Source organism: Dendropsophus ebraccatus, chromosome 3 (genome assembly GCF_027789765.1).
Source record: "Dendropsophus ebraccatus isolate aDenEbr1 chromosome 3, aDenEbr1.pat, whole genome shotgun sequence".
Lineage (NCBI taxonomy): Eukaryota > Metazoa > Chordata > Amphibia > Anura > Hylidae > Dendropsophus > Dendropsophus ebraccatus.
This window is the reverse complement of record NC_091456.1, coordinates 123,422,846-123,434,926: the sequence shown is the minus strand read 5'-3', so window position 1 is coordinate 123,434,926 and position 12,081 is coordinate 123,422,846. Positions and strand designations below refer to the sequence as shown.

The 12,081-nt window shown below is 42.7% G+C and overlaps 1 protein-coding gene across 1 annotated transcript in view; it reads right to left on the bottom strand.

Moving 5' to 3' along the window:
* The window catches only part of MARCHF3 (membrane associated ring-CH-type finger 3), a 160,318-nt gene extending 151,334 nt beyond the window's left edge, over window positions 1–8,984 (bottom strand). Inside the window, exon 1 of the mRNA XM_069964555.1 lies at window positions 8,809–8,984. The gene's annotated coding sequence lies outside the window, so the exon portion shown is untranslated. The remainder of the gene's footprint in view (window positions 1–8,808) is intronic.
* Window positions 8,985–12,081: the final 3,097 nt, after the last annotated feature.

Genomic DNA, 12,081 nt, shown 5'->3' with positions numbered 1-12,081 from the left:
GGGCTCCTTTTCACATCAATCTAAGAGGGTGCATCAATAATTATAAAATATTAATAAAAATGGAAAGCTTATAATAACATCATTTTTTTTTCCAATACAAACCCCTTGCTCCTCAACACACTTCATCTATCCATTGTTACAAAAGATTCCTTATGCCCAAAAGGTTTTGGTTAAAAGGCAAGGCACAAATGCTCCACTTCCTTCAGCTCTTGGCGTGAGGTATATCAATGACCCCTTAATGTCTCCTTGAGTGGGCCAAACAGTTCATAGGTTAAATGGTTGAGATCAGGACTACTGTATATGGTAATTCTATACCTCAAACTCCAGTTTCTAGAGGGTATACACAGTATGGACAGCAGTATGTGGACGGGCATGTAACGTAACAACACAATGCCTTTCGACAGCAGTCCTCAGCGTTTGCTTCGCGTTACAGGCTTTAGCCTGTCAATAAAGATCTTACTGTAAGAAGCACTCTATACTGCTGAGGCCCTCTCCTGGTAATTTCCATGTCATGAATCATGGCATGTAATGCACTCAAAGTTGTTGTCAGCTGTATATGTGGATGGTGTTTGGCTCATTCTTTATGCATAACACTTGTTCAATCATTTTTGAATGTTTCAGTCCAATCATAGATACTCTATTATGGCAAACACTGTTCCTATATTTTGTTGAAAGTCTTTAATGGATTTCAGTACCTACATAAAGTTATATTTTAGCTTAGCTTGGAAAGTAATGCAGTGTTCCTCAATCATAGGCAGAACTGTAGGACATCCGAATTAAAAACCACATATATCACATAAAAAGTCTTCCCTTGTGATTCTAGCTCAAGGCTTGTGTCACATAGGCGTATGGGTGTATGTTTGTAATAAGGATTCAAAATCCATACGTATTGCGAATAAAACACCATTAGTATTTCATCAGTATAGTATCCATATTTCTGTATAGTGAATATTAATAGACTGGTAATAGGATTACACTTTGAGGCTATGTTCACACTATGGAAAAATAATGACTGTTTCAAAAGTAACAGCCGTTGTTTGCACAATGGCCGTGTTGTTTTTACATAGTGTAAACATAGCCCAAAAACCAATGTAATACACATGAAATATGGATGCAATATAAATCATATATGGATGCATTCATGTTCTAATACCTTTACATAAAATTTAATGGGCATTTTCCATTCCTAAAGTGAATTAAAGTAGCACATGAAACGCTGTTAAAATAGACATAAAAAGTAATTTACACCCTGTGAATACCCCATTGATTAACACTGGCCATGTATTACAGATATGTTTGTTAGATACACTTTCTGTCGCATAACATGTCTTTAAGTAATGTCAGGATAAATTCTTCCTGACCAATATAGAAATCAGAAAATGATATATAATTATTATGCCTCTAGATTTTATACTTTGTTCTACAATGCAATGTATAATAAGGATCAGTGGGTGTGATCGGCACAAATTACTTCATCTCCTTTCAGTCTCCTGACACTATATGGTGTAACAAATACATCCTGTCCAGAGCTGCATCAAACTCTAATGAATGCAAGTTATGCTTACAGCATGCTTGTAAAAGAAGCCGTAAAATGTGAGGAAATGAGTAAGGGTTTTTTATATGAAACAGCCTTAAAATTCTTTGACTGTATAGGACAAGTCCCATTTGATAGTATACTTATCTTTGTCTTTGATAAAGGTATCACAGTTGCCATGTTAAGTGTAAGGCCATGTTCACACAAATCATTAATTTAATTAACAGCAGTCGTTCTTTTAACTGAAAAGAATAGTTGTTGGTAATGAAATCCATACATTTCAATGACTTCAATGCATCAATGACTATAGTGCAGTGCTTCTCAAACAGTGAGGCGCCCCCTAGTTGTTGGTGAGGCCCAGCTGAGGAGCCAGTTTTCACAAAAGTAACTATACTCTGCAGAGTCCTTTTGCTGTTTGCAAAAATCTCCATTTTAGCAACATTCTTAATTTATTTTGTACTTGCTTTATTAGCATATAGAGCTTGGGATACAGGTGAAAGGTAACCCTAGCATTATTTTCAGCTTTTAAATGGACTTTTACCACAGATAGTGAGGCCCAGGCACCCTCTTGGTCAGTCTGGTGAGGCCAAGGCATTGCCTTGGTCTGTTGGGTGAGGCTCCAGTCGAAAAAGTTTGAGACGCACTGCTATAGTGTATACACACAGTATACATTACGGCCGTTTGGTGAACTGCGGCCGCAGAAGAATGAACTTTTATTTACTATGGCCGCAGCAGCCGTAGAAAATAGCTGTGCAAACAATGTAAAGTACGGCTACCAGCTGTTCTTTACATTGTGTGCAATGCTTAATTGGATTACGGGCACACCCAAAGGTGCAGCAATCCAAATAGAAATAAAATAAAGTTTGTCTGGCAGATACTGCACTTTATTTTTTTGCCTATGGGGCTATTTAAGACGTAATTTTTTGCGCCATCTGTACTTTCTAGCAGTAGCTTGCTTGCGTATATGCAACATTTTAATGACCTTTTATTCAAAATATTCTGAATGTGATGACCAAAAGAATTCACGTTTTTTTGTATTTACGCCTTTTAGCAAGCAAAATCAGGAACATGATTCTGCACACAGCGATAACAAATATGCTTATTTTTATTTATTTATATTTATAAAATGGGAAAAGGGGGGTGATTTAAACTTTAACTAAGCTCAGCCACTCAGTGAAGGAGGCGGGATCCGTTTGCAGTCCGCTCGGATCCCGCCTCCTTCACTGAGTGGCTGAGCGGCCCTGAGATGTAGCGTCTCGGCTGGCGTCAGAATCCAGGAAGCTGCCGGGAACCAGGCACCGGAGCGCCGTGATGCGGGACCCGTCGCTGGAACCGGGGAGGTAAGTGGACGTCTTTTATTTCAGCCACCTCCTCCCCGGTCCCCCCAAAAAGTGCCCCCACGCTGGATAACCCCTTTAAATGCTGCTGTCAGTTTTGAAAGCAGTATTTAAATAGTTAATTAGCTGACACAAACAATAAGTTCATGTTGGCTAATAGCTGTGGTCCCTGGCTGCTGATAGAACCCGGGAGCAGCATGGTGCCATCACTGTACCCTCTGAATGGCAATATGACATTCCAGGACATCATAGTGCGTTAAGGGGTTAAAGGGGCTGTCCAGGCTTAAGAAAACATAGCAGCTTTCTTCATAAACAGAACTACTCTAGTCCTGAGTTTGAGTGTGGTTTTGTAGCTCAGTACCATTGAGGGAAATGGACCTGAACTGTAACACAACACACAATCTAAGGACAGATGTGGCATTGTTTTTGCAAGTAGCTTTGTTTTTTTTTTTATTTCAGGTTAACCCCTTTAATTTTTTCGGTGCAAATAAGAAATAGAGCATGTATATCTATAAAAATAAGAGTTCTGGGGAATATGCTTCATGGTTGCTTTAGTGAGTGCTGTATTGGTCATTCAACCAGAAAAAGGTGACTGGTCTACAAGGATTTACAGTAAATTGAGGGCCATATTATGGCTTATTATGCATGGCTATGTAATAGGACTGAGAGAGTGCTTTGTGGAACACTCATCTTTAAAACTGGAATCCCCCACTGCTTTTCTTGTGGATAGTTGGTAAGTAGTCAGGTTGGTAAAACACAAGTAACATGGAAGATAAGTGTATGCACAGTTACCTACTAACCAAAATAATGGGCTCTAGTAAAGCTGGAAACAAATAACAACCACACAATAATAACAAAAGTTTCACTTTCTTGGGCGCAGACATGGTGGCTATGGTCAAAGGCCTTCATAAACATGGAGTTCAGAACAGATATCATACTGTTCAATGCAGAAAATTATGTGGTAGTAAATCCTTTTTTTTGTCAAAATAAACTTACCACTCCTAAAATATTTTTTATCTTTTTTTGCCACAATCTACTATGACATGGATTTTTATTCTATTATTGCACATTTTTTTGTACAGTGGAAATGCAGACAGCTGTTACAAGTATGGTAATAACTCTCCCTTGGTATTCTGAATAACTCATTATTAACATCCAATAAAAATAGATCATTTTCCTAGCCTGTCGTCACAGTATATACCAACATGATACGAAAACCTGAAGAGCAAATGTTCTAGGTCAGTGAGGAAGTATTCTGCTTACGCAGTAAGTTGTGAGCGGAGATAATTTGGGATAGGTTGTTATCACACTTCCTTCCCTTTAAAAAAAAAACTCCTTGCTCAGTCTATGGCATCACCAGACAAGAGAGGTTTCAGGGGATATTTCACAAGCACAATAATTACCATAAAAATAAAAGTAGCTGTCTTTAAAAAAATGAAAGCATAACTAGAGTGTGAACATAGCTAATAGAGGAAAAGCAAGAATAGGGAATTTTGTGTTTAGGGCATGGTTACATTCCTAGTATGTATTTAAGCCTTACTTCAAGGTACCTTGGTATTCCTTTCTTGCGTTTTTTTACCTCTAAGTAAATTGGAGTGTGGGAACCATATATAGGTGCATGCACTGTATGAGGCTAGGTTTACACCTATTTGACCAAAATGTCTGAGAATATTTGCTGTATGTAAATGGAGAATCCATCAGATATCATTGTGTTACCTTTGAAGGCTGCAAATGATTGTAGAGAAATTAATGTATGTCAATGCTGGTGCCCTATACGTACAGTGTGCTGGTTTCCCTACCAATGCATCTCCTTTTATGAATCTGATCATTTGATTTAGAAAAATGCTGTAAATCAGTCATGACTGATACGACTTTGAGGCATCTTGCATAAGGCTATGTTCACACAACGTATGGAGACCGGCCGTTTCGTGACCCGGCTGGGTCACGGAACGGCCGATCTCTGCACGGATCATGATCTTTCGGCCACAGGGTTCAGAACCTCCCATAGCACACAATGAAGCGAGCGGCTGGAGCCGCTTGCTTCACTGTGTGAACTGACAGGGTTTCCTACGGCCGCAATTCATTGAATTGCGGCCGCAGAAAACTGACATGTCAGTTATTTGCGTCCCCGAGCAGGATCCTGGCCGGAGCGTATACGATGTGTGTACGCTCCGGCCGGGATCCCATAGAACAATAGGTAATGTTCACCCGTAGAAAGTACGCCCGTTGTTGCTAATGGCAACAACGGCAGTACTTTTACGTAGTGTGAACATAGCCTAATTCTGTATATGTGATTAGCGATGCATGCAAATGACCAGTTGTTTACATATAAGTCTCTGTAATGCTCTATGGCTTGGGTTAAGAGAGAAATGGGTAGAAAATTGACCCATATTATAAAATTACTTTTAAATACCCATTGGAACGTGTGTTTCTAATGCTCTATGCTATATACAGGGCCCAGGACACCATTTAAAATCTGACAGGAGTTCACGCTCCTTACACTGTACAGTAAGCCAGCAATGCCTTATGCATCACTTGCTTACTGTTATAGACTTGCTGAGCCAGGTGCTCTATGACTGGCCTAGTGAATATCTGGCCATGCTTAGTGATGCTTTATTAATTTTTGCTTTATAGTTTGCAGGCTTGCTGAGCTGGGTACTCTGTGGCCTTTCCAGCAAATCTGTACAGCCGCAATACAGAGTGTAAGAAGCTGCTCCTGCTTCCACAGTGCCCCACTCTTTCCAAAGCTTGATTTTTTGACAGACACAACACACCAACAATACAGCTGGTGACAGTTACAACTAAATACAGTCCATCAATAACTTTTCTCATGGCTAAGCATATACCAAAACGTGTTAACGAAAACGTTTTACAAGATGAAAACATGATATAACGGTACTCTATTGGGAGGAGTATACTGTATGTGTGGCCACCCAGTTGTTTTCATGTAAATTGCAGCATTTTGATGATTTTGCTAACATGTCACAGGTTATAAGATGCTTTTCTGTGGGAGCAGGTTTGACATCCATTGAATGTGATGCCAGATGTCCCTTGCTCTGGACATAAAGATTTTACATGCAGTGTTTGTCTGGCTGGCTATGGATACCATATGAGTGCACAAAATTGTCATCAGTTGTCTCCAGCTCAAGTGTAAAACTGGCCAGGCACAACTGAATATATAAAACCAGCCTAAACTACAACAGTTAAGGGAGTTTATGGAGTGTGACCATGCATGCACTGCTTCCTCTTCTCCAAGAATGCAGGAAGGCAACCCCTTCATATAAGCATCAGTGGGGTCCTAAAGGTTTGGCCTCCACAATGCACCTATTATAAAATGTCTAACTAAATGTATAATAAAAAGTTATCAGTAAAATAAAATACAGAAAGACTCAAGACTAGGTAAAACTACCTAAAAGGACAAGAGGGCACTGTCTTCGCCTGGAGAAAAAAAGGTTCAATCTCCGGAGGCGACAAGCCTTCTTTACAATGAGAACTGTGAATCTGTGGAACAGTCTACCCCAAGATCTGGTCACAACAAAAACAGTAGAGGGCTTCAAAACAGGGCTAGACAAGTTCTTAGACCAAAATAATATAAATGCATATGTATAGAACCTATCACCCCTCCCCCTTCCCTGTATCCATCCCCTCCTTGGTTGAACTTGATGGACATGTGTCTTTTTTCAACCGTACTATGCAACTATGTAATGTACAGTATATACCACATCTCAGTGAATTCATGAAACTGCATAAGTTGTTATATTTGTTGCTTGCACTTGCTCCACCCAGAGAAACCATCACACAGTACACTCATACTTCACCAGCCCTCTTACATGGGCTAAAAATATGCCCAGAAGATAATTCTAGCTCCAATCGATATTCTCTGTTGGTTACTTGTTTTCTTCAATGGGTCTATTAACCAATTAGTACAATGAGTCCTTATTGTGTTTGTTGTCCAGAACCCTGGATTCTGTACAATGTACTATGCAGTGCAGCCTACAGAGTGTTAATGAGGTCCTGAAGGTCATCTGAACAGCATCCCAGTGTATGATAGGCATTAGTAGTTTATGTAGTCACCAATCAACGCTGTGTGCAAATGCTCATAGTTTATAAGGTGACATATTACCAAGCCACACTTGGCAGCACTCTTGTGCTAATCTGTCATGTGCATGGAGCCGAGAGCATTGATAAGGTGGTTTGCATGTCTAAAAGCTTGGAAGGAAGCTAGCTCCAGATTACAGCTGCATGGGGCATACTTTATATCAAAGTATTAGACAATATTTTCCAGCCAATTACCCATATGACAGAAAGTAGACTATGCAGGTAATAAGATAGATGATGGCCTTATGTTTTCTCATTTCACTCTTTACAAGCCATTTATCAAGGGCGATGGACTGACTGAGACATTGTACCAACAACATACATTCACTTTTACATTATATTGATTTATGCAGAAACATTATGAAGGAAGACACAGAGTTTCATATGTTCTATATAGTCCCCACTAGGGAAATGAGAAAATCATATTAGTATAATTTACTGTGAACAGTGTTGATAAATATCGCCTTTTAGTTACTATATCATAGTAAACATTACATGCGTGGTTTATTTATATACATTTGTGTTATTTTGCCTAGATTTTTAATCAAGTTTAAAACATGGCTTTGGAAAATGTACATAAGAATCTGACAATACTATCACCACCATAATAAATTCCCTCCCCAACCTGATGACATGGAAGGGTGTTTTTACATGTACATATATCTGACCAATGTCTGTCCAATCAGACCAATTTTACTCATTGTTGTGTCTAAATGGTTAATTGATCCGACCAAAATCTGATGTGCGAAAAATTTGTTTGTTGATGGCAACGATTGTAACTTATACCTTGGCAGACAATTATCATAGAAGATGATGATTGGTTCTATCCTAACCGAATATATATTGCACTAAGCTCAGTCTCATTGGTCAGTAGTTGATGGGTGTAAACTTAGCTTTGATGGGGCATTAATATCAAGATGTAGAATGGAGACAAGAGGTGACACTTTTTAAGTAGCCCAGAAGAACATTGCAGATTGTGCAAGCTGGAGTTTGCCTGGGATTTAAACATAGGCACTGAATACAATAGATGTATAGAGCGACCATGTTACTGTATAAGTCATCACAGGCCATGTCACAGTCATCCTTCAGTGTGATCCCCACTTAAAATGTGTAACACGTCGGCACATGCTATTCAAGAGGTGTTCAAAGTCAAAACACTTGAGAGAATTTCCCTGGTCTTTTCAATTACCATTGAATCTGGTGTTTTAACAGATGGGCTGACTGCTAGGGTTGTAAAGCAGAAGAAGCAGTAGCAATGAGGAATCTGCATTAAGGGGGGCTGTAGCTGATCATAAAGTTTAAGGACAAGAGCACAGACCTAGACAAAAGCAGCTGTAGACCCAGACACTGACAAAGACCAGACCCCCTGCTGCTTTTATTCATGGGAGAAGTTCAAGATTAGCACCCAAGTTCAGCAGAGCCCAAGGCTGGGGCTACCTGGTGTCATCATCAAGGAGGTGCTGAGCACTTAGCCAGATGTGTCACACACCTAGGCACTGCTCTCACCCACAGCTACTGCATTTATGGAACTCATAAACATCTTATATAGGATGACAGTAAGTCACAAGTCCATCAAGTTTGACCTGTCTTAAATCTAGTTCTTGAGTCCATGTGAAGGTGTAAAAAACCATAGGAGAATTGGAACAAAAAAACTACTTATCTGTTTGACCCTACAAGGACACTTGTATTAATTCCCTCAATCCCACTTTCTCTTAGTAGTAGCAAGAAGAGCACACAGACACAATACACTACAATGCAGAACACATGTATGCATGAGCCACAGTATATACCAGACTACAGATTTAATGCTCAGAAAAAAGGGAAATAATAGAAACTCACCCTAGAAAGCCAGCATTAGTCGGTAGTAGGAGGAGAACGGTGAATAATCTCTTCCAATTGTGAGGACACTCCTGAATGAGAGATAATGTGAGGAGCAGCAGCAGCAGCAGATTCCTAGCACTCACTTCCCAGGTCTTCCAGCTGCCTGAGCTCTGAGCTCTGTCAATTCATTGACCTGCTGTGGAGGGAGGCAGGGACTGCACACTGACTGACATGTTCAGGAGCCTATCATAGCCTCTGCTTATAGCAGACAGAAACAAAGACTGTGCAAAGAGGCGGGGTGCCAGCAGCGATTCATTCACTACTGCGAGCTATGGGAAAGTAACGTGAGGAGGGAGGTGTGAACTGGAAGTCAGTACAGTATGGGTTGGGAGAATGTGGACCCCTGCTGGACACAGACGCAAGGAATGTACATGAACTAATGCTAGGCAGATTCTGGATACTGTGCAAGGGCCAGGACTCTCACACTGTCATACACCCTGGTCACAGTTGTGTCCTGTTTATAGTGCCCGCTCAAGACATGTTTTCAAGCTGGGGGAAGAGAGCTGAAATATAGAGCGCTCTTCCTCTATCTGCAGAATGGTCTCAGCATGACTGAAGATTCACAGCCTAGCTATTCCCTCATGTACAGATACTGGCATCACATACACAGCTTTTTGTGTATATGTCTATCTGCTGAGACGGCTTTCTTTCATTCATTTTTATTTGCAGTCATACTTGTGGCCTTTTAGTTGTTCACTCTGTAGTCACTCGGTCCAATCTATACCATACCTCCCAACTTTTGCAAACAGCAAACAGGCACATGTGCGCCACGGTCCCAATAGCCACGCCCCCATAGCGGGCCTCCATAGCCACACCCCATAGCAACCCTCCATAGCCACGCCCCCATATCGACCCTCCATAGCCACACCCCCATAGCACCCCTCCATAGCCACGCCCCCATAGCAACCCTCCATAGACACTCCCCTACAGTCACCACATGCTGCTGACTGAATAGTGCCCAATACAGTATCCAATCCCCCCCAAAATGCCCTATATAGTATCCAATCCCCCATTATAGTGCCCCACATAGTATCCAATGCCCCCATATAGTGTCCCACATAGTAGCCAGTCCCCCATATAGTGCCCCACATAGTATCCAATCCCCCACATAGTGCCCCACATAGTATACAATCCCCCACATAGTATTCAATGCCCCATATAGTATCCCACATAGTATCCAATGCCCCATATGGTGCCCCACATAGTAGCCAATGCCCCCATATAGAGCCCCACATAGTAGCCTATGCCCCCATATAGTGCCCCACATAGTAGCCAATGCCCCCATATAGTGCCCCACATAGTAGCCAATGCCCCCATATAGTGCCCCACATAGTAGCCAATGCCCCCATATATGCCCCACATAGTAGCCAATCCCCCCACATAGTAGCCAATCCCCCATATAGTTCCCCACATAGTAGCCAATGCCCCCATATAGTGCCCCACATAGTAGCCAATGCCCCCATATATGCCCCACATAGTAGCCAATCCCCCCACATAGTAGCCAATCCCCCATATAGTGCCCCACATATTATCCAATCCCCCATATAGCGCCCCACAGAGTAGCCAATCCCCCCATTAGTGTGGCCCCAGCGAAAAAAAACAATAAACCAGTAACTCACCTGTCCGCCGGTCCCAGCAGCTCCTCTCCCAGCAGAGCGCACACTCCCGTCATCCTCCGGGGCGGGCAGCGGGGTACAGAGACACTGACTGTGCCGGAAGTGACCTGCAGCCTCCATCATGAATCACTTCCGGTACAGTCAGTGTCTCTGTACCCCTCTGCCCGCCCCGGAGGATGACGGGAGTGCGCGCTCTGCCGGGAGAGGAGCTGCTGGGACCGGCGGACAGGTGAGTTACTGGTTTATTGTTTTTTTCGCTGGGGCCACATTTAATGCGGGACACGGGGGGGCGTTCCGGGACCGCGGGACAGCACCGCGGAATCCGGGACAGTTGGGAGGTATGCTATACGTCATCACTACTTATTATCATGGTTCCCGTCCATACCATCTGCAACCTAAAGTGCAATTTCTATCTCTGCAACCCCTCTCATACTGACTCTCTCACAAAGGTCTCTCAACAGCAACCATTGGTTTCTAGGCCTCCATCCCTGCACTGATGGGTGAAATAAACGTTATAGGTTGACAAAACAACACAACAGGCCTTATATCATACTCTACACACATACATACAGTGCTATATAAGACCTTTTATACACTTAATAAGCACTATACATGTGTCAACAAGCAGATCCCACAAAACTCCACATATCCCTGCTTTTAACCTCTCGTTGCTGATGCATGTAACAGCGCCGGCAGCAGGCAGTGAACGAGGAGCAAGTGAACGCTCATTTGCTCCTCAGAACTGCCCCATGTTATAGGGGCTTAAGTTCCACTGTGTTTTTGCTGTCCGTTAACCATATATTTTGAAAGGGAAAAAAACAGATGAAGTGCAAAATCCGTTTTCCATTGACAATGGATCGAAACAGATAGTTTAAAAAAAATAATAAAATTTTTCATACACAAAGACGCAGTTGTTCACATAGTTGCCTAGTATGGTTGAAAAAAGACCTATGTCCATCAAGTTTAACCAAGAAGGGGATGGATGAAGGGAAGGGGGATATACAAGGAAGGGATGGATACAGGGAAGGGGACAGATGATGATAGGTTCTATACATTCTATGCAGGGCCGCCGATAGGGCAGTACAAGTGGTACTGCCGTATGGGGCCCGGACCCTAAGAGACACGGGGGGGGGGGGCGCTACGCTAGGGGGGTCCGCACGGCCCCCCTTGCCACCTGTTTATGAGCATCCTGAGAAGCTGCGGCCACGCAGCTTCTCGGGATGCACTGATCGCTTTAATGTTCCGCCCGCACAGCGGGCGGAACATTAAAGCGATCAGAATACAGGAGAAGGACCTGTCAGCGTCCTCCTCCTGTATTCTCTCCCATAGGCTGCCGGCACTTCATACCAGCAGCCTATGGGAGGCCGGGCCGTGATCATGTGCCCCTCCGGCAGGCGTGACGATGGGACGTCATCACGTCTGCCGGAAGTTCCGTCCCTGCGGCTCGCAAGATGGAGCCCGAAGAGGAGGAGGAAGAGCTGCTGCCTGCACAGCGCGGATTAGGTGAGTAAGATGTTTGTTTTTTTTAGGGGCACCTCTGGGGGCGTTATTAGTATATGGGGGCACCTCTGGGGGCATTATTAGTATATGGGGGGCACCTCTGGGGGCATTATTA